General features: G+C 35.9%; 1 long non-coding RNA gene and 1 other non-coding gene across 4 annotated transcripts in view; one reads left to right on the top strand and one right to left on the bottom strand.

Annotated features, from left to right (window-relative positions):
• The first annotated feature begins 208 nt into the window (after positions 1–208).
• On the top strand, positions 209–315 carry LOC133250163 (U6 spliceosomal RNA). The gene has a single exon (XR_009737267.1). It is a non-coding gene; the product is annotated as a U6 spliceosomal RNA (small nuclear RNA).
• A 4,800-nt stretch (positions 316–5,115) lies between these two features.
• LOC133249405 (uncharacterized) overlaps positions 5,116–19,917 on the bottom strand; it is a 67,016-nt gene continuing 52,214 nt past the window's right edge. The window contains exons 3-4 of one of the 3 annotated variants that reach the window (XR_009736937.1): positions 7,122–7,161; positions 5,116–6,639 (exon numbers count right to left, since the gene is read on the bottom strand). This is a non-coding gene — a long non-coding RNA (uncharacterized LOC133249405). Of the gene's footprint in view, positions 8,107–19,917 lie in introns of all 3 variants that reach the window. The other 2 variants (XR_009736935.1, XR_009736934.1) reach the window with 2 other exon arrangements.

Genomic DNA, 19,917 nt, shown 5'->3' with positions numbered 1-19,917 from the left:
CATATAACTTATTTTTCTGCAAAATGGGAAGAATGGATTCTTTCCTCATAGGAAAGTGCTAAAGACCAACTTTGTAAATTATAAAATATGAGACAAACATTACTATTTATTAATAGATAATACAAATATATATCATAACTCTTCCTTTAAAGATATAAAACACCAGCAAAGGTCAGTGTTAGTTATTAGAAGATTAAAGATCAGTCCAATGCTCGCTTCGGCAGCACATGTACTAAAATTGGAATGATACAGAGAAGATTAGCATGGCCCCTGCGCAAGGATGACATGCAAATTCGTGAAGCGTTCCATATTTTTACGACCCAGAGGGATGGTATGGGGAGGGAGGAGGGAGAAGGGTTCAGGATGGGGAACACATGTATACCTGTGGCGGATTCATTTTGATATTTGGCAAAACTAATACAATTATGTAAAGTTTAAAAAAAAAAAAGATCAGTCCACAGCTTTCTCTGCCCTTTTTCCTTCTTAGACATGATATAATGTCATGGGTCCTGTCTTGCGAGTGAATTTTCAGGTACCCTCTTCCATTCAGACCTCTTTTCTGAGTCTGCACTCTACATTTCTCATACCTGTTGGACAAATTCTCCTACAAAGTTTTGACAGGTTAGAGTTGATTCTGACTCAACCAACATTAACCTGTCTTTCTTTCTCCATAAGTTCTATTACATGTTTTATAAAATTCCAGTTTCCCCACACATTGTAGTCAAGTCTTCCATGAGTGACCTTGCCTACAAGGTCTCTGAGAAAGAGGAGGTTGGATTTTCCTTGGTCACAGCACTACCTTTTGAATTCCACCCAGATGTGTATATTTCTTAGGAAAATCATCACTCTTTACTTGATATAATTATTAAACATGAACAAAATGTACCCTTATTAGATTGCTATTCTGCTTCTTCAGTTTGCCTCAGGCCACACTGTCAAGTCTCTTGGTACTGGAGTGTTTTCAGTACCAGGAACCTGGGATGGACTACTTGATGCCTTTTCTTCAGTTTTAGGTTAATGCCTTAAATGTCTTCAGTACCATTTTAGTCATAATAATAAGATCATTTCCACAGAGAGTGTCATGAGGCCTAGTTAGTACCTGTAAAGAACTCTGTGATCTTACAAGGAAAAGAGAGCAAAACCCTATTCAACCCAAGAACAAAAAATGGATGAAGAGACTGCTCAATTGAGTTAGAGCCACAGGCATCTAACACACTGGAAGAAATGCGAGTCTCCCGATGGGGATGCTTTCCAAGGGTGGGATTTTATGCTATCAATATGCCCCTGTTGGAAGAGTAGCTTTTTTATTTTAGCACTTTGTGAGGCAGTCCACTGCTGCAGAAAGGATGACTTCATAAGAACTGGGTTCTAATTCAAGTCAATCTGCTGCCAACTAGCAGTGCAAAAATCAGTCAGTTCATAGATTGGAAGGTCTTTCCCTCATCTATAGGTTGAGTGGTTTGAATCAAATGACATCTGAAGTTCATTTCAACTCCAGCATATTCATGACTGAAATTCTTGGTTTTATGTTAGACAAATACAATTCAAGCAACCTATATTGAGTAGGTTCTATGTGGCAGGCATTGTGGTAGTTTCTAGGCAAGTTCTGCCTCTTTGCACAACTTCAAAGGTGCCATCTATATAGAAGACAGTGTTAATCACCATCCTCTAGTAGTGTGGATTTTTATGGCCCTGGAGACTCAATTAATGAAGCCTAGTCGTTGATCAGGGAATAAAGAGATGAAGTCAGTTGCCTTGGTGGGGAGTAAACTAAATCTTCTCTAATGAGTTGATGTCTGCCCTGGATTTTGAAAGAGGAATAAAAGTTTGCTGGTAGGAAAGTGGATTAGGGAGGAGTTTGGGAAAGCATCTTGGTGAGAAAGAAAAGAATGTACAAAAGCTTGAACATAAGTGATTTGCTAGAAAGGAAAGTTCAAGGGAGCATGGAGGTGATTATTCAATACACTCTGATATGATGTTGTGTCTCACTATATAAACATGATTTTTTTCATCTTCTCAAGCTATAAGAACCTGCTGTTATTTCTTATTTGTGGTCAAGATTTGTTCAAATCTCTATATCATAAGATGCAAAGATGATTGAAGCTATATCAAGTCAAATACAAACAATGCCAGTTAAGCCGGCTTTGCGTTTTCTGACCTGTTTAAACAAGAGTAAAGAATGCAGGATTCCCATGCAGGCGTATTACCTCAGGACTGTGAGTTAGCTTTATAGGGGAATTCACAGCATCTATGCCTGGCTTCTTCCAGAACTTGTCACAAAGAAGTGCAAATAAGGAGACCAGAGGAGCCAGCCAAGTTCTCTCTAAAATTATCCCTGTCATCAGAAACAATTAATACTATGTACAGCACAGTATTGTTCTAGGAATAGGAGCCAAAGGAGTTTAGGGAGATTTGCAGATCATGTAATTTTGTGACTGGAGTTTATGGTTGGCAATGGTTGGTGTGTTAAAACTTAATTGGTGGGAGGATTTGAGGGGGTCCAAATAAAACTCTTTAAGGGGTTCAAACAACATTGCTAGAGGAAAGAAATGGTTTATCACATTCTTGGGAAATCTGTATCTTTTATTTCTCATTGGAGCTAATCAAATTGATCTGATTCAGTGGAACCCTGCAGAGTGTGTGTGTGTGTGTGTGTGTGTGTATACATATGTGTACATGTGAACCTGTGAATGTGTGTGAATTCATTTTTACTTCACAAAATTCTGTCGGGACTCAGTAAAGATCAAACCCTCACACCCAGAAAAACTCTCCAGGTTGAAATAATAGAACCTCAAATGAATTTACTTACACTCCTTTGCTCTTGTAAGTACCAAGTTCAATCACACCTGACATTCTTTATTCACTTTAACAAAAACCAAGTCACATGACAAGCAGAGCTAATAATGTAAGCAGAGAAAGAGAAAGGAGAAGCATTTAAAGAGAAAATGTAATAATCTGATAGGAGAAACTACAATTTCTTTTTTCAACTCAGATTATTTCTGTGTGTCTTGTCAAGCACTTTCTTTGTGTTACTGGGTAAGGAGGGAGTTCTAATTTCTCCATCACTAGTCTTCAGTCTAAATGAGACATTATGAATGGTTTCTCAAAGTAGTTTCAGCATGTTCTATATAAAGTGGGGGATAAACATGCGCCAATCTGACTTCTGTTGTGGAAAAGCATCAGCTTCATTTTTGGTTTTATTTTTACATTTGAGGAAAGAAGACTTTTGGAAAGATGTCTAATACATTAATAAATCTATCCTCTGGATCCTAGTTGACATTCAATTTAATAAAAGCTAAAAGTGCTGTCTCAAGCTCATGAAGAAAGAGCAAAGAAATCAGTATTTCTATAGTAGATTTTAGTAGTCATTAAAATTTGAAGCTTCTACAAGGCAACCTAATTTTGTGGTCTATGCAACTCTGAGAACTAAGTGAGAATTTCATAAATAATCAGAAAATAGAAAACTCATATGCAGATAAGAAAATGTTTTCCTAGCAGAATAAAGGTTTTCAGCATCATATATGCTTGTACAGTTATCCCAGCTCTTAAAGATAAAATTCTAGGTAAAGCAAAACAAAATTACAGAGGTCATGTATATCTAGGACACAGAGATTAAAGGCAAATCCTTGTTTTCTGAGGGAAACCACAAGCCAAAATCGCCTTCCCACCACTCCCCAAATAAACTGTTCTATACTAGATTCCCTAATGGTCAAAAGAAGACATGGAAATCGACTCAAAGGCAAACTGAACCTGAGCTTTGACAACAGGATTTGCAGGGAGGAAAGAGTGCCACCTACTGAATCACCATCTTTTAGATGTTTCTGTCAGCACTTTGATTTTCCTTGGAGTTCTACCAACCAGGGAGTGTGACCTTGCTTAGAAATGAAATCTGACCTCATTGCAATGCAAGCTTAGCTTTCTGCAGGCACATTACAAAATCAGCCAGAACCCCTTATCTGCAGATTTCCCCCCAAATAGTGCAGCCTAAGTGAGAGCCACAAGAAAGACAAGCAGAGGGGCTATGTAGACCCAAAGCAGCAAGAACAGCTGCAAAAGAGGATCAGGCATCTGTGTAATGATATGTTTAGTCACTAAACACAACTATTTTATCTTAAGATAGACTCAAAATCCACTACACATGTTTATGTAAAGTCTTCTTATTCTCAGTCTGAGGAAAGTGCCTGACTAAATGTTTTTGTTGCATTGAACTTAATTGTTGACATCTGGAATTGGTTAATGTTAATATTAACCAAAGCATTTGACTAAATAAAATGGTATGGGAGAAAGGTCTATTCTGAAAATGTGTTGTGTGATGTTAATATAGGTAACTATACAGTTTAATGGAAAACTTTCTAAGTATATATAAAAATAATAAATATATATAATGACTGTGGCCAATATTGGTTTATTAACTTAGTTTAATATTAAATATTGTATTTTATGAGTCACTATGCAAGAGATTTTACCCATGTAAAATTTTCATATTACAAATCCATATTTGTTTTATGTATATATACACATGATATTTATATATACATATATATATATGTATATGTATATATATATATATATATATATATATATTTCCTTGAGAAGGAAATGGCAACCCACTCCAGTATTCTTGCCTGGAAAACCCCATGGACCGAGGAGCCTGGTAGGCTACACTCCATGGGGTCGCAAGGAGTGAGACACAACTGAGTGACTTCACTATATATATATATATATACACATATACATACATGCATACATGCATACATATTGTTTTTGTTGTTTAGCTGCTAAGTCATGTCTAACTCTTTGTGACCCCATGGACTGTAGCCCACCAAGCGCCTCTGTCCATGGGATTTTTCAGGCAAGAATCCTAGAATGGGCTGCCATTTCCTTCTCTGGGGGAACTTCCCAGCCCAGGGGTTGAACCAGCTTCTCCTGCATCAGAAGGCAGATTCTTTACCACTGAGCCACCAAGGAAGCTCTTTACCACTGAGCCACCATACACACACACACATACGCACACACACACACACACACACACACATATATAGTCGTGATTTGGCTCCTAATAATCTTCATATGTTATGAACCATGAAAACATTAGAAAAGATACAAATGTAAAACTACTGACCATATGTGCTTTTATTTTCTAATTCACTTTAGAGTTTCCCATCAACCATTGTAACATATAACTTATCTTTTATATGTGTCTCATTTTCTATCTATGATTGGCTAAAAGAAAATGTTTTGGAAAATTAAAGCTTCCCTGAAGAATAGTACAACTAAATATAAAAAATTACATCAAGATCGATATACACAGTAATGTAAGAAAGGGCATGTTTAGATATATTTGCTTGTGTTCTGCTGTATACCAGTGGTGTCTATAAAAGAGTAAGGAATTCAAAGAAATTATGTAGATTGGCCTTGGGAAATTCAGAAACATCAGACAGCCTTGAGCTAGACTGAAAAGAAACACTTTAACAGAGCATCTTAACCCAATTAAATAGCTATCCCCAGGCATCTTTGCTGTAGTAAGTAATTGAAACCAATGACAAATGTTCTGCTTTCATAAAGGGCATAGTGTTAGAAAAATCTAAATATTTTTCAGCTGTTATTTTTGTTTATTCTTTGAAAGTAAAATGTCTGAAATATTAGAAAAGAAGTGGCCCAAAATCAAATGAACATAGAAGGCAAGCTTAAAGAGCTCTCAGTGGCCAAAGCTAGAACAATTTGAACAATAATATAATTTTGAATTATAATCCAAAGTATAAAATAAATACAACTCTGTCCATAATGATATAAATAAATGACAAAATAAATTAATGGAGGTGAACAGACAAATTTTCCTTACAGAATGTTGATGTACTATTGAGGGTGGATTGGACTTATTGACTCACTTCCAAAGAATAGGGTATAAAAAGGAAAAAAAAAGAGTAATTTTGTAGTGCAGAATCCTGTAGATATATATTGATTTATATTATCAATGACATCATGCGAATGTCATATACTCTCTGATGTGATATAAGAAAGGCATTACCTCTGTTGTGTTTCTTCCCAAAACTCATAACCACATTCTAATTATGAGACTATATAAGATAAGCCACACTTGAGGAATATTCTATAAAATACTTGACCAGTATAGCTCCAAACCATTAAGGTAATGAAAAACTGGGAAAGACCAAGAAAATGTCACAGAGCAGATAAAACCAGGAGACATGACAACTAAATGTAGAGTTCTTATTTGGATCTTAGAACAGAAGCAAGAGGAAAAATGTGAAAATTGGTGAAATTCAAATAACAACTGGAGTATAGTTAAAGAGTAATGTAGGATTGTTAGTCTCTTAGTTTTGACAAATGTAAGATGATAGTGTAAAATGATTTTGCTGCTGTAAGTCACTTCAGTCGTGTTTGACTCTGTGCGACCCCAGAGACGGCAGCCCACCAGGCTCCCCCGTCCCTGGGATTTTCCAGGCAAGAACACTGGAGTGGGTTGCCATTTCCTTCTCCAATGCATGAAAGTGAAAAGTGAAAGTGAAGTCGCTCAGTTGTGTCTGACTCTTAGCGACCCCATGGACTGCAGCCCACCAGGCTCCTCTGTCCATGGGATTTTCCAGGCAAGAGTACTGGAGTGGGGTGCCATTGCCTTTCCTGAAAATGATATTAGGAGAAACTAAAAGTGGGTAAGTAGTATAAATGTATAATTCAAACAATCTTTACAAATTTCTTGTAAATCTAAAATTATTTCAAAATAAAATGCTTATTCAAATTGAGAAAATAATTTGTCAAGTCTCTGAATCTTAAGATATATAGCTCTTGTGGGTACTCTATACTTTTAAATTTATTTGTGGATTTCATTGTGATACATGCTTCCCATTAAAATTAATTCATTTGTAATATTTCTGTTTAAGGAAGTAGTCTTACATTATATACAGATAACAATGAGTCTTTAAGTAGATAATATCAAGGGTATGAGATAATATTGATTGCAAAGGAAGTGGAGAAAAATAGTTTTTGGATATAGTTTGAAAACAAAATCAGCAGATTTGTTAAAGCAGTAGAGGGTATAACAAAAACTGATTCAAGGATTTCTCGATGGTTCTGAGCATAAGAAACTGGAAAGATGGTGTTACCATTAATTGAGATGAGAAAGATTTCAAGAAGAGCAGATTTCTGAAAAGAAAAAAGAGGATCATGATTCAGATTTGAATATATTGTCTTAATTATTATGCTTAAAGTACCATTTTAAACAATATATTGAATATATCAAATATGTATTTTAGAAAAGATATACAAGTTAGAGATACAAATTTGGAAAAAAAATCTGCCAGCAATGCAGAAGACTTGGGTTCATTCCCTGGGTTGGGAAGATCCCTTGGAGGAGGGCATGGCAACCCCCTCCAGTATTCTTGCCTGGAGAATCCCCATGGACAGAGGAGCCTGGTGAGCTACAGTCCATGGGGTTTCAAAGAATCTGACATGACTGAGTGACTAAGCACAGCACAGCATATAGATGGAAACAAATGATATTAGCATAAAGGTGAATAATACAAAAGAAGGAGATACATGAGGTCCGCCAATATTAAGAGAGAATCTTAAAGTGGTAAAAGAGAAGGAAAAACAAAACAAAAAACAATTCACAAAGCCCTGGGTGAAATACTCAGAAGGGTCTGTCTTAGAAGTAGGGAATAGTTCCTTATTGTTGTTGAGTCACTCAGTTGTGTCCAACTCTTTGTGACCCCATGGACTGCAGCACACCAGGTTTTCCTGTCCTTCACCAACTCCTGGAGTTTGCTCAAACTCTTGTCCATTGAGTTGCTGATTCCATCCAACCATCTCATCCTTTTTATCTCCTTCTCCTCCTGCCTTCAATCTTTCCCAGCATTAGCCTCCTTTCCAATGAGTTGGCTTTTTCCATCAGGAGGTCAAAGTATTGGAACTTCAGCTTCAGCATTAGTCCTTCCAATGAATATTCAGGGTTGATTTCCTTTAGGATGGACTGGTTTGATTTCCTTGCAGTCCAAAGGATTCTCAAAAGTCTCCAACACCACAGTTCAAAAGCTTCAGCTCTTTGGTGCTCAGCCTCCTTTATGGTCCAACACTCACATCCATACATGGCTGTTGGAAAAACCATAGCTTTGACTATATGTACCTTTGTTGATAAAGTAATGTCTCTGTTTTTTAACACACTGTCTAGGTTTGTCATAATTATTCCTAGATCAAATGCTGCTCTGTCCTGCCTAAAAACAAACAAGCAAAACCCAATCAAAAAAGACCCCAAAATGAACACTTGAAGGGATTACATTGCTTCCAATGTAGAATACAAATTGTATCCTAGAACAGAGCTCAAAAATACTTATAGAAATAAACACATAAAAATCCAACACCCATTAAAATAAAATCCATAATGTGTGGCCACAATCAAAAATTAGACGGCATGCAAAGAATCAGATAAACATGACTTGTGATAATGAGAAAATTCAATCATTTGAAACTGACACAAAAGTGACACAGATGTCAGAATTAGTAGACAAGGATAATAAAACAAGTATTATAACTGTAATACATATGTTCATAAAGCTAAAGAATTGAACATAATATGTAGAAATACAGAGTGCCTATTTTTAAAAGATCAAAATCACAATCTAGAGATGAAAGTATAAAGTGTGAGAATAAAAATACACATTATGTAATCAATGGAAAATTAAACCCTGCAAAAAAACATTAGTAGTAAACTTAAAGATATACCAGTAACAATTATTGAAAATAATACAAAGAAAAAAAAAAACATAAACATCAAATCAGCTGAATATGCTCTCATTTGAAAGGACTATGATTTGAGTCCCTGAAAGAGAGAGTGAGGCACAGAATCATTTGTGGTAATAATGATTTTTCAAATTTTCCAATTTAAAAATAAGCATAAAGAACACTATTGAAGCTCAACAAACTCCAAGTTAGAAAATAAAATAAAAACTTAAGTAAGACAACACCAAAACAAAACATAATCAAATTTCTCAAAACCAATGGTAAAGAAAGTGGGGAAAACCACTAGACCATTCAGGTATGACCTAAATCAAATTCCTTATGATTATAGGGGAAGTGAGAAATAGATTTAAGGGACTAGATCTGATAGAGTGCCTGATACACCATGGATGGAGATTCATGACATTGTACAGAAGACAAGAAGCAAGACCATCCCCAAAAAAAGAAAATGCAAAAAAGCAAAATGGCTCTCTGAGGAAGCCTTACAAATAGCTGTGAAAAGAAGAGAAGTTGGAAGCAAAGGAGAAAAGGAAAGATATAAGCATCTGAATGCAGAGTTCTAAAGAATAGAAAGGAGAGATAAGAGAGCCTTGCTCAGTGATCAGTGCAAAGAAATAGAGGAAAATAAGAGAATGGGAAAGACTAAAGATCTCTTTAAGAAAATTAGAAATACCAAGGGAACGTTTCATGCAAAGCTAGGCTCATTAAAGGACAGCAATTGTATGGACCTAACAGAAGCAAAAGATATTAAGAAGAGGTGGCAAGAATACACAGAAGAACCGTACAAAAAGATCTTCACAACCCAGGTAATCATGTTAGTGTGATCACTCACTTAGAGCCAGATATCCTGGAATGTGAAGTCAAGTGGGCCTTAGGAAGCATCACAACAAACAAAGCTAGTGGAAGTGATGGAATTCCAGTTGAACTATTTCAAATCCTAAAATATGATGCTGTGAAAGTGCTGCACTCAATATGCCAACAAGTTTGGAAAACTCAACAGTGACTGGAAAAGGTCAGTTTTCATTCCAATCCTAAAGAAAGGCAATGCCAAAGAATGCTCAAACTACTGCACAATTGCACTCATCTCACACGTTAGCAAAGTAATGCTCAAAATTCTCCAAGCCAGGCTTCAGTAATACGTGAACCATGAACTTCCAGATATTCAAGCTGGTTTTAGAAAAGGCAGAGGAACCAGAGATCAAATTGCCAACATCCGCTGGATCATCAAAAAAGCAAGACAGTTCCAGAAGAACATCTATTTCTGCTTTATTGACTATGCCAAAGCCTTTGCCTGTGTGGATCACAACAAACTGGAAAATTCTGAAAGAGATGGGCATACCAGACCACCTGACTTGCCTCTTGAGAAACCTATATGCAGGTCAGGAAGCAACAGTTAAAACCGGACATGGAACAACAGACTGGTTCCAAATAGGAAAAGGAGTTCGTCAAGGCTGTATATTGTCACCCTGCTTATTTAACTTGTATGCAGAGTACATCATGAGAAATGTTGGGCTGGAGGAAGCACAAGCTGGAATCAAGATTGCCGGGAGAAATATCAATAACCTCAGATTTGCAGATGACACCATCCTAATGGCAGAAAGTGAAGAACTAAAGATCCTCTTGATGAAAGTGAAACAGGAGAGTGAAAAAGTTGGCTTAAAGCTCAACATTCAGAAAATGAAAATCATGGCATCCAGTCCCATCACTTCATGGCAAATAGATGAGGAAACAGTGGCTGACTTTATTTATTTATTTTTTTTTTTGGCTCTATAATCACTGCAGATGGTGATTGCAGCCATGAAATTAAAAGATGATTACTCCTTGGAAGGAAGGTTATGACCAACCTAGATAGCATATTAAAAAGCAGAGACATTACTTTGCCAACAAAGGTCTGTCTAAGTCAAGGTTATGGTTTTTCCAGTAGTCATGTATGGATGTGAGAGTTTGACTATGAAGCTGAACACCAAAGAATTGATGCTTTTGAACTGTGGTGTTGGAGAAGATTCTTGAGAGTCCCTTGGACTGCAAGGAGATCCAACCAGTCCATTCTGAAGGAGATCAGTCCTGAGTGTTCATTGGAAGGAATGATGTTGAAGCTGAAACTCCAATACTTTGGCCACCTGATGCAAAGAGCTGACTCATTTGAAAAAACCCTGATGCTGGGAAAGATTGTGGGCAGGTGGAGAAAGGGATGACAGAGAATGAGATGGTTGGATGACATCACCCACTCAATGGACATGAGTTTGGGTAAACTCCTGGAGTTGGTGATGGACAGGGAGGCCTGGCGTGCTGCAGTCCATGGGATCACAAAGAATCAGACACGACTGAGTGACTAAACTGAACTGAACTGAATGGTAAAGAAAAAATTTAAAATCAACAAGAATAGGAAAAACGTATGTGAATTATCAGAACCAAGATAATCCAAAGGAAAAGCAATAATAAATACAATATGATATCCTGGAGGGGATCCTCAAACAACAACAACAAAAAGATGTTAAGCAAAAATTAATGAATTTTAAATAAAATGTTGACTTTAATCATAATAATACATCTATCTCAGTTCAATAAATGTAATAAATGTACCTTAGTAATGATAAGATATAAATTATAAAGGAAACCAGGTACACACAGCACATGGAAACTTTTGTTCTATGTCAGCAGGTTTTAGTAAATTGAAAAAAAAATTACTTTAAAAAAGTATGTACAGAAGAACACAAGTAAGGATAATGGAAGATATTTTTTCAGAAACAATACAATTTAAAATACCAATTGAAATAAAAGCTGTAAATCAAAAATTCTGTATTTTAAAATATAAGTATAGAATAAAGAAATTTTCATTCATACAAAAGCTAGAATAATAGAATACCCTGATAATAAAAATGTTAAAGGAAATACTTCAAGCAGATAAAAAAGAAGACTAGATCAAAATATGGATCGACACCAGGAAATAAAGAGGACCAGAAAGAGTAGCCAACAGGGCAAAAATATAAGATACTATTCATATGGTTCACATCTTATCAAAAGTTATTAACTTCTAAGATGTAATTGGTCTGAAAAGTACAATATATGTAAAAGCAAAATCATAAAGCTAAAAGCTGGTTGTTTGAGAAGATGAATAAAATTGATAAACATCTAGATAGACTGAAAAAGAAAAGAGAGAAGACTCAAATTTATTATGTTATAAAGAAGAAAGATAGTACTACAGATTCAACAGATATTAAAATTATAATGAATGATTTGAATAATTTTATACCAATACATTTACTAACTTAGATAAAACAGACACATTATTTAAGAGATGAAGATTACCAATCTCAGTCAAAAAGAAATAGATAACCTGAATAGAATTATTGCTTCAGTCATGTCCGACTCTCTGGGATGCTATGCACCTTCCAGGCTCCTCCATCTATGGGATTCTCCAGGGAAGAATACTGGAGTGGGTTGCCATTCCCTCCTCCAAGAAATATTCCACACCCAGGGGTTGAACCCGCAGCTCTTGTGTCTCCTGCATTGTAAGGTGGGTACTTTACCACTAGTACCACTGGGAAACCTGAATAGAACTGTATCTACTTCAATTATAAATTTTTAGTCATAAAAAGAATTATTGACCCAGATGTGTTCATTGCTGAATTCTTCTAAGCATTAAAAAAAACAAGGTGAGGGTGGGATGATTTGGGAGAATGGCATTGAAACATGTATAATATCATATGTGAAATGAATCGCCAGTCCAGGTTCGACGCATGATACAGGATGCTTGGGGCTGGTGCACTGGGATGACCCAGAGGGGATGGTATGGGGAGGGAGGTGGGAGGGAGTTTCAAGTTGGGGAACACATGTACACCCGTGGTGGATTCATGTTGATGTATGGCAAAACCAATACAATATTGTAAAGTAATTAGCCTCCAATTAAAATAAATAAATTTATATTAAAAAATAAAAAATAGAAAAAACAAACACTACCCTACCCACCCCCAGCAATTCTACACTGACTCTATTAAAAATTGAAGATGAGGGAACATTTCCCAACTCATTCTATGGGGCCAGTAATACTATAGTTCAAAAACCATGCAAGAACATTATAGGAAAATAAAATTGTATACAAATATCTTCAATAAATATTAGTGCAAAAATTATTTAAAAACTTTAAGAAAAGAGAACCCAGCAAAATATCAAAGGAAAATATATACAAAATGAGATTTATCTAAGAAATGGAAATATTGGTTTATCACTTGAAAATCAATCTAAATTTTAACTAAGCAAAAATGAAAATCATACAATCATCTCAACACATGAAAAAAATTATTTGATAGGTCCCAACATCCTTATTGATTTAAACAACAACAGCAAACAGCTACAAAACTCTCAGCCGTGAAGGCAACTTTCAAATCTGAATAACAGGTATCTAAGAAAAATCTCTAGTTAACAGCACAACCAACATTGAAAAAGTAGAGGTTTAACCACTAAGATGAGAATAATGGAAGGTATACTTTCTACTCAATATTGATGTGTGTCTGAATAAGTATAATAAGGCAAAATGAAAATAAACAAATAGAAACATTTAGATTGGAAAGGAAGCTTTACTCTTAGTTGACATGATGATCTGTGTAGAAAATATTAAATCTACAAAAAGGTTATTAGAACAAATAAGTGAGTTTAACATGGTACAGTATACATAATCAAAAACCACATTCAATTGTATTTGTATTTTTATGAAAATTATAAAATAAAATTATAAAAATATATATTTAGAATAGTATGAAGACACATTAAACAGGGAAAAAAATCTGCAAAATTCTGTGTAATAACTGTACATGGGAGTTATACAACACTGCTGAGATAAAGTTGTCCTAATTAGAAGGAGACACGCTATGTTCATAGTTCTAAAGATTCAATATTGTCAAAATACAAATTTTCTCTAAATTGAACAATAGATTTAATATAGTTTTAATCAAAATCCCAACATTCTATCTTGTAGAAATTGAGACATTAATTCTAAAGTTCTGATGTTGCGTGGACTCAAAATAGTCAAAACACCTTTGAAAGGAAAGGCGCCAAGACTTATTATGAAGTTATAGTAATTGAGGCAGTTTAGTATTTATATAAAGATAAATAAATCAGTGGGACAAAATAGATCAGAAATAGGTCTGCATTATATGGACAACTTATTTTTTTAAAAAAAGATACAAAGGCACTTTAGGGGAAAACATAGTTTTTTCAACAGGTTATTCTGGACTACGGGTATTTATGTGCCTCCAATGAGAAAACTTTGGTCCATACATTGTACCACGTACAGAAGATAAAAATGGGTCATGGACCTAAATAGAAAACCTAAAACTTTAAAACTTCTAAGAAAAAAACTGAGGAAATATTTGTGATTTATGCATAGAGAGACTTCTCTATGCATAAATTGTATTGTATATAAGAAGCAGAGACTTCTTATATACAATAGCAACAACAGGAAAAATTGCTAAAACTCCTAGAGGAGAACATAGGCAAAACACTCTCCGACATACATCACAGCAGGATCCTCTATGACCCACCTCCCAGAATATTGGAAATAAAAGCAAAAATAAACAAATGGGACCTAATTAAACTTAAAAGCTTCTGCACAACAAAGGAAACTATTAGCAAGGTGAAAAGGCAGCCTTCAGAATGGGAGAAAATAATAGCAAATGAAGCAACTGACAAACAACTAATCTCAAAAATATACAAGCAACTCCTACAGCTCAACTCCAGAAAAATAAAGGACCCAATCAAAAAATGGGCCAAAGAACTAAATAGACATTTCTCCAAAGAAGACATACAGATGGCTAACAAACACATGAAAAGATGCTCAACATCACTCATTATCAGAGAAATGCAAATCAAAACCACTATGAGGTACCATTTCACACCAGTCAGAATGGCTGCAATCCAAAAGTCTACAAGCAATAAATGCTGGAGAGGGTGTGGAGAAAAGGGAACCCTCTTACACTGTTGGTGGGAATGCAAACTAGTACAGCCACTATGGAGAACAGTGTGGAGATTCCTTAAAAAACTGGAAATAGAACCGTCTTATGATCCAGCAATCCCACTGCTGGGCATACACACTGAGGAAACCAGAAGGGAAAGAGACACGTGTACCCCAATGTTCATCGCAGCACTGTTTATAATAGCCAGGACATGGAAGCAACCTAGATGCCCATCAGCAGATGAATGGATAAGAAAGCTGTGGTACATATACACAATGGAGTATTACTCAGCCATTAAAAAGAATACATTTGAATCAGTTCTAATGAGATGGATGAAACTGGAACCTATTATACAGAGTGAAGTAAGCCAGAAAGAAAAACACCAATACAGTATACTAACACATATATATGGAATTTAGAAAGATGGTAACAATAACCCTGTGTACGAGACAGCAAAAGAGACACTGATGTATAGAACAGTCTTTTGGACTCTGTGGGAGAGGGAGAGGGTGGGGAGATTTGGGAGAATGGCACTGAGGCATGTATAATATCATGTATGAAACGAGTCGCCAGTCCAGGTTCGATGCATGATACTGGATGCTTGGGGCTGGTGCACTGGGACGACCCAGAGGGATGGTATGGGGAGGGAGGAGGGAGGAGGGTTCAGGATGGGGAACACAGGTATACCTGTGGTGGATTCATTTCGATATTTGGCAAAACTAATAGAATATTGTAAAGTTTAAAAATAAAATAAAATTTAAAAAATATATATAGCAATATAAGGAAAATTGATATTAATGTATTTGACTTTATCAATAATACAAACTTCTATTCCTTGAAGGTTATTATTCAGAGAATGAAAAAAAAAACTACAGATTAATAGAATTTTTGCCAATTATATACCAGTAAAAGACTGTGCTAAGACTATATAAATAACTCTTCAAACTAAAAAACAAGAGAACAAAAAAACCCAGTAACCCAGTAACAAGTGGGAAAATATGTGAATAAATACTACACCAAGGAAGAAAACAATAATGGCAAAAGGCACATGAAGAGTTGCTCAATGTTGGGCTTTCAGTCTATTCAAATAAAAACCATAATGAGATACAATTGCACCTATATTAAAATGGCTAAAATTTAAGACTGACCATATGAAACATTGTGAGGATGAAAAGCAAGTGAAATTTCATATACTGATCTTGGTAATGTAAAATGTTAAAACCAGTTTGGAAAAAAAATGCAATTTTGAAAAATTTAAATGTATATTTATTATATGGTCATTCTACTGCTAAGCATTTACCTAAGAAAATTGAAAGTATAAGTCATTCAAAGACTTAAATATTCATAGCATCATTATTTATTAAAGTTGAAATCTAGTATTAACCCCAATGTCCAACAGAGGTGAATGAATAATCTGTGGTAAATCCACACGATGGACTACTATTCAACAGTACAAACGACTGAGCTATTGATACACTCAAAAATGCGGATGAATCTAAAAGAAAAATTTGTGCTGAGAGAAACAAAAAGGAATTAAAAATCACTCAATACTTTATAACTCCATTCATATAAAACTCTAGACTATGTAGCTAATCTTTATTGACAGATCAGTGGGGTTCTGGTGATGGGAATTGGGATGGAATGATGGCATGCTTAAAATGAATCTTTTGGGGGTGATGGATTTGCTCGTTGTTTTTTTGTGGTGCTGGCTTCACAGGGATACGTGTGTGTCGGATTTTATCAAATTGTACACTTTTTTTTTTAATTTAATTTTATTTTTAAACTTTACAATATTGTGTTAGTTTTGCCAAATATCGAAATGGATCCACCACAGGTATACATGTGTTCCCCATGCTGAACCCTCCTCCCTCCTCCCTCCCCATACCATCCCTCTGGGTCGTCCCAGTGCACCAGCCCCAAGCATCCAGTATCATGCATCGAACCTGGACTGGCGACTCATTTCATACATGATATTATACATGCCTCAGTGCCATTCTCCCAAATCTTCCCACCCTCTCCCTCTCCCACAGAGTCCAAAAGACTGTTCTATACATCAGTGTCTCTTTTGCTGTCTCGCAAATTGTACACTTTTTAAATAAATGTAGTTTATTATTTGTCAGTCATAACAATCAATAAAGCTGTTAGACAATACCTGCTGCTGCTGCTAAGTCGCTTCAGTCGTGTCTGACTCTGTGCGACCCGAGACGGCAGCCCATCAGGCTTCACTGTCCCTGGGATTCTCCAGGCAAGAACACCGGAGTGGGTTGCCATTTCCTTCTCCAATGCTTGAAAGTGAAAAGTGAAAGTGAAATCACTCAGTCGCGTCGGACTCTTAGTGACCCCATGGACTGCAGCCTACCAGGCTCCTCTGTCCGTGGGATTTTCCAGGCAAGAGTACTGGAGTGGGGTGCCATTGCCTTCTCTGAGACAATACCTAGTCCATGGTAATTCCACAGTAAATATTTGTTGAAAAATTGATTAAATGAAAGGCTGTATTAATTATTGGTACTACTTGAAGAATAGTTAAATATTATGTGAAAAAAAATTACCAGATCATACAACACAATAATTCTTAGGAAATCATCGAATGCCCCCTACTTTCAAAAAAATCTGATGAACAGTATCTAAATAAATGTCACCCATTTTTTTCTCTGTAGTAATATGAATGCCGATTCCCAAATTCGGTAGAATTATGCAGTGACAACAAGAAGAAAACAGTTATCTTACTATTTTAGTATCAAAGGGAAATGTGTCAATTCTGAACAAATCAGTAATCTATATATAGTGTTCACAATAACTTTCATGAATAAGTATGCACATAGTCAGTTAAAGAAAATCCACTATTTTTACCCTATTAAAAAAAAAAAAAGAACATCTCCTCGTTTCTGAAAATCTACAAAACAATAACTGGGGAGGATCATTTTTATTGCAAGGAGATTGTTCATTTTACAAGAAAGTTCACAGAGGAATTGCTGAAATATCAGAGTTTACCAGTGCATTCAGCTGTTAGTTATCAGATTGTTAACTACTTTACAGGATGAGGTTAAGCTAGAGAGAAAATGAGGTTAATACACAAAAATGGAGTATTGGAACTACTTTGAATTGGCTATACACCAGAAATAAGAGTTTGAGATGTTAGAAAAAATAACATAAGACAATGGATAAAAGGACACATGCTTAACAGAAATTCAATTTATGATAACACTATAAGATGATGTATGTAGTGGAATATAGTGAGGAAACTGACTAATATTTGGCAAATTGAATACATATCTTATTTAGTTGAGCATATTTAGGTAAAAATCATCGATGCTTTTCATATCAAAAAAAGGGCATATGTTAGGAAACTTGTGAGCAGCCTCTCAAACTTAGTAAGTTATTCTAAACCTCCTTAGAGCACCTGGTCTTCTTTGTGAGTATGTCCCCTTGACTTCAAGGGAAACTAAAGTTGATGAACCTATGACATTTTATCCTCATTCAACTCTGTGATCGGAACTAAGTGACTTGTGAAACTGTGCTGATTCTGGGTATGGATCTGTGACCTCAATAATTTGCAAAATTGTGATATGTGAGTTTAATTTTTTTGTTGTTGTTTTAGTGTGCAAGCCAGGGAACCAGACCAGCACACATCTTTCATTTCATTTGATAAGAAGTGAGATACAGCTATATAGTAACCACACTGCAGGATATTATGGCCCTTCCATTCTGCTATAATGATTCCACTACATATAACTAAGAAAATCTAGGAGGAATCACCTTTGTGTTCACAGGTAAGTATTTTCAGAAACCACAGATTTCGAACAAATAAACAAACAAGCAAATAAAAATCTATTCTCTTAATCTGTTTTCCCTTATTGAAAACCATTAGTTCATTGGGCATTGCCAACAATTTTGTTGGTTACATTCACTCCCAACATACACTGATGAGGAACCATCAGTGGCATACCATGGTAGTACCACTTTATGCTACTGATTTTCACCAGACACTGAAATGTACCATGGGGTACTATCCTACCATATCAGGCATCATTGTCTTTCCTGTGGGGCACCATCTTTCACATCCCTCTGCTGAAGTGTCAAAGCAGTGTTGTGTTCTTTTCATCTAGCCAATCAACATTTGGAGAGGTTCTACTATGTGATGAAGAGACAATGGTTAAAATAGACCATCGATTTTCAATACGGGAGCATCACAGAGTATAGAACAGTGTCTTGGCCCAGCTGGAAAGACGGAGAGGTAGAGCAGGGGTAGATTGTACAAAGCTTTACCCTAAAAGCAATAGGGACTCAAAGTATTATGGGAAGTACATGGTCATGCATGCTTTTTGAAAAAGGGCTGTATAGTCTCAGTGAGGAAAAAAGAATAAATGTAGGGAAAGCAGTTATAAGCCTCTGGCTTTAGCCCACATGAGGTATAGAGAGAGGCATCAATCTGTTAGAGTTTCAGAGGGAAAAAAGTCAACAAGGCTGCTGATAGATTGAATGAGGGCAATGAAGGATTGCAAGATGCTAGGGATGACCCCCAGGTTTTTCACTTTCTCTGACTGTGAAGGGAAAAACTCTCTTTAGTGTCACAACTCTCATAGGATTCCAACACAGACCTCTGTATTTGTGTGTGCATGTGTGTATTTTTAAAAAAAGTCATCATTTATTGATTTCTTCCTGTGTGCTAACACACTGTTATATTTCTCAACATGCAATAGTGCATTTAATTCCCTGAACAATTCTGCGAGTTAGGTACTCACTATGTTTTTCAATTTAATGACCGAGATAGTAAGGGAGTGAGCATTAAATAGGAGTGTCCAAGGCTGTTTGGCTAGGAAGGAGCAGAACTGGTGTTGGTAGCTTGGCAGTCTGAGGCCTCCTTCTTAAAAATGCTGTGCTAAACTCTCGCTTTCTCAGTTTGTGTTAATTTTCTTTGTATAGAATGCTGATATAAATGTATGGAAGAAGGGTGTGTATATGTATGCATGTTTCCTTCGTGCATGGGGTTATTTGTGATACATGCAGGTACATATATATTTGTGTGTACATGAGTATCACTGTACATACAGGTATAAGTGTGTCTTGTGTTTTTTTGTGGTATATATCTGGATTATGTGTATGAGGTTGTGTGTGTGGTATATGTGTATGTAATCACAAGCTAGACTAAGAGATAAATCATTTTATTCTGACAGTGAAGCTTTTATTCCCAAGTAAGCTTGTTACACCCTGATCC

This window comes from Bos javanicus, chromosome 6, assembly GCF_032452875.1.
Source record: "Bos javanicus breed banteng chromosome 6, ARS-OSU_banteng_1.0, whole genome shotgun sequence".
NCBI lineage: Eukaryota > Metazoa > Chordata > Mammalia > Artiodactyla > Bovidae > Bos > Bos javanicus.
Note: the sequence above shows the minus strand (reverse complement) of the source record. Positions and strands in the feature narration are given on the sequence as shown.